Consider the following 5,675-nt stretch of genomic DNA (forward strand, 5'->3'; position numbering starts at 1 on the left):
TAAGAGGTTTCTGATAGTGAAACTCAGCAAGAGTGCACTGCGTGTATTCGCTTTCAGAACAATGAGGCACTATGAGGGGGGCTATGAATCAATGGGTGATTTTTGTGAAGTGGCATGGCAGTTTTAACAATACTTGCACAGTATCTTTTTCAAATGTAAGATAACCCCAGAAATTAAGTTGGTTAAATCCTTAGTTTCATGTTTACAAAAAGAGCCAGAGAGAGAGAAATGTCTGCGTCTAATAGGCTTATAGGGTGAATGATTTCCCATAGGAGAGGTGGTACCATGAGTTCTCAAGTTCCTGTGACCCGCTCCCACCAAAGTGAGCAGCATCATGTCCAGTTTGTTCTAACACTCAGCAGCTTCTGCACTTGATTTCCACCATTTCAAAACCATTAGACACAAAACTCAAAGATGAAAAATCAAAATCCCTTTAATGTTCTTTCTTTTGTTACCATTTCCTATGGTATTATACCATTTAATTAAATGTTGTGATTTTATTTTTCCATCTTGTCTCTGTCTTCAATAATTTCCAAATTAGTCTGCAATTTAGAATATGTTCTACTCAAATTGTTGCCCACGGCTTCAGATTATGGCATACCCCTTTCCTTTTACCTCTGCCCCGACTGCCAGTTTCCATAACAACATAATCAATGTAACAAGACACACACAAATGTCAAGGTTTTTATTGACAGGTGGTGCTGTTCAAATGGTCTGAACCTCCTTGATTCTGGGGGAAGTCATCCTGGATGTTCTGTGGAGAAAGTTTGTTTCGTTTTTCTGTTTGGCAGATGCTCTAGAGGCCGACAAAGCTAGGGATGAGGGGAGCCTTTAATCTTTCTTTCCTCTCCTCCCTCTTCTCCTGTGACCATGCTTGCGACCTAGAAAGACCAGAAAACACACATGGTTACTTCTCATGCCTGAGTCCTATTAGGAACAAGCCATCATATAGGACATGTAAGATTATTTCCAAAAGATGGATAATAAAACCTTTACCTTTTCCCTTTCTGCCACGGTGGCGCCTTCCCTTCTTTTTCCCACCCTTTCCTCCATGTCGCCTCCTGCGACGGCGGCGACTGAGGCTCCGGCTCCGGCTGCGTCTGAATCTGGCCATAGGAGATGGTGCTTTTCTCTTCAAGCTCTGTGCAGCTGGAGCACCACCTGTTCTTGAGACGATGGCCTTGTCAGAGCTTAAGGCCTGGAGCTGGCAGTGCTGCCCCTTTTAAAGGCTGGTGTGAAACCTGACAATGGCTCATGACGCGTTCCTGGATTGTGATGAAATGCAGTGGTCTCTCTCTATGACAAGCCAGTCCTCCTGTCCACTGTAATGGACCATATATGGCAAATTACTCTAGCAGCACAGTTGTATCTCACTGTAATAAATCAGAACATTCACCATGTTCTTATGTAGATATTACTTTAAAATTAAAAGTAAGCACATATTTCTTGAATAATTATATTCAAGAAATGATTGTTAAATCTAACTTTGTGAGATTTCATAAAATGTTTTCTATTTCTTCTCCCCACCCCCCGCTTATTATTTTATTTTATTAATTTTCCATCCTATGGCTGGGAAAGAACTGGAAAAGTAAAGAAACCATTTTGCTTTTTATGGCAACCTAATGTTTTAATATGCATTGATAAAAGGAATCTGATATGTATAGAAGATATTTATTTCATGTCAGATATTTTGACCATAGATGTAGCATATATATAAACAGCAATATTCAATATTAGTGATGAAACAAGACATATGCCTAACATACAATTACGTATTCTTGTACTGTACCCTCACTTCTCATTTTTATTTCCACCATTCTCTATTTTTCCAGTTAAAAATAGTGGTTTACATCCTGCATGTGGAGCTGCCCATCCAAGAGGGATGCGTGCTCCCTTCTTCTCAGCCAGCCAAGAGCCTGTCCATCAGATTCCAAAGGCAGGGGCTGCTCCATGCCTCCCAAGCTGTGCCTCATAGTGGCTGCTACTTACCCTGTTTGGGAATGAAGCAGTGAGTGTGCATCCTACTTGGATGGGTGGCTAACTGATCAGTACATACCTGTGTATTCAGTTAAATACACATGGCTGTAACTACTCTCCTGAGCTTCCTTTAGTTATGGACTTGGTTTCATCATTACAGTCTCAACCACCTCACTGTCAATGTTGACATTTGGGCCAACAAATCAACACCGTTTCAGAAATAATTTCCACCTCTTGTTTGTGGGAGTAAGAGCTCAGACCTAAGAAAACCTAGTGGCTGACATCTAGACTAATGAAGCACCGGTGCTACGAGAGAAGCACTGGTGTCGTATCAAAGTTTCCAAAGAGTTCCAGACTCTTGCATGGGGAGGGGTGGTGGTGGTGAATTTTGACAGCCTCTCCTTCTCTTGGAGGCACCTTGCATTACTCAAAAATATGTCCCTGAGAACTGCACAACCCTCATGGACAAATTTTTGGTGGCACAGAGGTGCTTCCATGGAAGGAGAGGTAGTCAAAATATATCTCTTTCCCCCACAGCATAAGTGATGTAGCTGAGTGAGTTGAACTCTTAAGAAGTACTGGTGCTTCTCCCATAGCACTGCTGCTACATCACTCTGGATGTCAGCTTCTGTCTTATATCTCATCCAACTGTTTTCCACACCTAAATACCAACATTTTGTCAACCCACAAACTATGTTGCTGTTTTTTAAATACGGCTTTTAATATTGTTGGTTGGGCAAGGTGATTTAGTGGGTGGTGGCCTCTCAGCTCCAGACAGTTTTGGATGATGCAGATTATCTAGACCCATTTCAAACTGGCTTCTGTGTGGGCTATGGGGTTGAGACTGCCTTGGTCGGCCTGATGGATGATCTCCAACTGGCTATCAACAGAAGGAGTGTGACTCTGCTGATCCTTTTGGCTCTCTCTGCAGCTTTCGATACCATCAACCATGGTATCCTTCTGGAGCCCCTGAGGGAGGTGGGATTGGGTTATACCGTGGTTCCGTTCCTACCTCTCTGGTAGATTCCAGATGGTGTAGCTTGGAGACTGTTGTTCTGTAAAGCAAGAATTAAAGCGTGGAGTTCCACAATGCTCCATACTGTCTCCAGTGCTTTTTAACATCTACATGAAAGAGATTATCAGGAGGTTTGGTGCTGGGTGTTATCAATATGCTGATGACACCCAGATCTATTTCTCCATATCAACCTCATCAGGAAATGGCATATCTTCTCTAAATGCCTGCTTGTAGGCGGCAATGGGCTGGATGAGGGATAACTAACTGGAGTTGAATCCAAATAATCCAAATCCATAATCTGAATTCTTTATTGGCCTTCAGGAGAACCCTCAAAACCTATCTGTTTGGCCTGGCCTTCCAGGGTTTTTAAATTGTTGTAAATGGTTTTAACATTGTAACCTGGTTTTTCAGGGTTTTTAAACTGTTTTGAATGTTTTAACTGTTATTACTTTATGGTGTTTTACAACCTCTGTTTTTAACTGCTAATTGATTTTAATTATTTTGTTTTAATGTAAACCACTCTGAGCCATTTTGGAAGGGCAGTATAGAAACTGAATAAATAAATAAATAAATAAATAAATAAATAAGACGGAGGTACTGACTGGGGAGGGGGTTGGGACCCGAGAGATGGTTTATATCTACCTGTTATGGACAGGGTTACACCTCCCCCTGAAAGTCCAGGTACATAGCTTAGGAGTGCTCCTGGACCCAAAGCTCTTCCTGGGCCTGATTTCTCAGGTTGAGGCAGTGGCCAGGAGCACTTTTTATCAGCTTCAGCTGATACGACAGCTACATCCATTTCTGAAGGTGAACAACCTTAAAACAGTGGTACATATGCTGGTAACCTCCAGGCTTGACTACTGCAATGCGCTCTACATGGGGCTGCCTCTGTACGTAGTCCAGAAACTACAATTGGTACAGAATGCGGAAGCCAGGTTGGTCTCTGGGATAACTTAACACCGGTTTTAAGGGAACTGCACTGGCTGCCGATATGTTTCTGGGTGAAGTACAAAGTGCTGGTTATTACCTATAAAGCCCTTAATGGCTTGGGTCCAGGGTGCTTAAGAGAGCTCCTTCTTTGTCATGAACCCTGTCGCCTACTAAGATCATCTGGGGAGGTCCGGTTACGGTTCATTTGGTTTTCACCAGCTCATTTGGTGAAAACTTGGGACCGGGCCTTCTTTGTGGCTGTCCTGGGGCTTTGGAATATGCTCCCTACTGAAATAAGAGCAGCTCCATCTCTGTATGTTTTCAGGAAGACCCTCAAGAATCACCTGTTCTCACGGGCTTTTAATTAGAATTAATTTTAATTGTTTTATGTTACTGTTTTTATTTCTGTTTTTATGCTATTGTGTTAATTGTTTTATATTTTAATCTGTGCTAATTTTTAAATATTGTCTTAAATTTTGTACACCGCCTAGAGATGCACATATCAGGCAGTATAAAAATATGATAAGTAACTAAGTAAGTAAATGATATTTTAGGCATGTGAAATTCTAGCTCCTTGTCCTGTAGAAACTGGATCCTTGTGCTATTCTGATAATGTTAGTGAATCATTTAAGTCACAAATGAGGATTGTGACTGAATTATTTCAGCTAAATATCATCATATCTATTTGTGCTCTTCTTCAGGTTTCAAAAGAACAGCTGCCATTGTGTGTGTGTGTGTGTGTGTGTTTTGTTATATATACAACACAAATGCTGAATTAAGAAGTGATATGAGGACTGAGCATATGTTGATTTCAGAAGATTGGAAGGACTAGACTTTAAAGCATTCTTCAGTTGATGCATTCTGGATGAATGTGTGTATGTTTTCCATTCTATACTAATAGGAGATTTGCGGAGTGGGGACAAAGTGACAAAGGGTTAAACTTCTTCTACCGTCATGCCAATGGACCTATAGATCCATCTTAATTCCATTGGACCCCCACCTATGACTGATTTTTTAAAAGGACATGGGAGCTCAACCATGCATTTCTGATAAAATGTCTAGCTGGGCTTTCATATAATAAACAAATGAATCCTTAGATGTGAAGTAAGAACCTCATTTATCTGAGCAACCCCAAGGTAACTTTTGCTCAGTCCACTAATACTGAGAAAATTTCTGAAGTGCCATTCAGAAACAAAGAGCTTCTAGTTCAATATATTTTCACATCTGCATGCTTTACTTCTTAGGGAGGAAATTGAGAAACCTCCCTTCAGACTTGACCATGTAATTACTATGCTAAGGTGCTGGTAAATGAATGTTGACATGAAGCCAGTCTACTAAAACAATCCCTCACGTTGCTTCCACCCTAATACTGGCCGATAGCCTGTCCCTGTTTATTATATACTATTAGCGGGGCGGAGCCACCATTGGGAGAACAGGTTCAAAGAACCCAGGCCGACACCAATTAAGGGCTGTGAGCGTGGCCCGGACACACCCCTGTGCCTGATGTCAGATGTGAGGGGGCATTATTTCGGTCCCAAATGGGGCTGGACAGCCCCGTTTAGGATGGAAATCGGCCCATGCTGCATTGGCAGCGTGGCTGGAACTTATTTACTTACTTACTTACTTAACATATTTCTATACCATCCAAAACCTGTGTCTCTACTTGCGTCTCTAATCTATTTTATTCAGAAGTACATGATGATGGGCAAAGACCTGTATCTAACTTCTGGCTACATGTTGGTCAGAGAGAGAC

The 5,675-nt window shown here is 41.6% G+C and overlaps 1 long non-coding RNA gene across 1 annotated transcript; it reads right to left on the reverse strand.

Moving 5' to 3' along the window:
- Positions 1 to 671: 671 nt before the first annotated feature.
- LOC128339885 (uncharacterized) lies at positions 672 to 1,311 on the reverse strand. Its single transcript, XR_008313294.1, has 2 exons — positions 997 to 1,311; positions 672 to 881 (listed from the first exon to the last, which is right to left on the reverse strand). It is a non-coding gene; the product is annotated as an uncharacterized LOC128339885 (long non-coding RNA).
- Positions 1,312 to 5,675: the final 4,364 nt, after the last annotated feature.

The sequence above is a fragment of the Hemicordylus capensis genome, chromosome 1 (assembly GCF_027244095.1).
Source record: "Hemicordylus capensis ecotype Gifberg chromosome 1, rHemCap1.1.pri, whole genome shotgun sequence".
NCBI classification, from domain to species: domain Eukaryota; kingdom Metazoa; phylum Chordata; class Lepidosauria; order Squamata; family Cordylidae; genus Hemicordylus; species Hemicordylus capensis.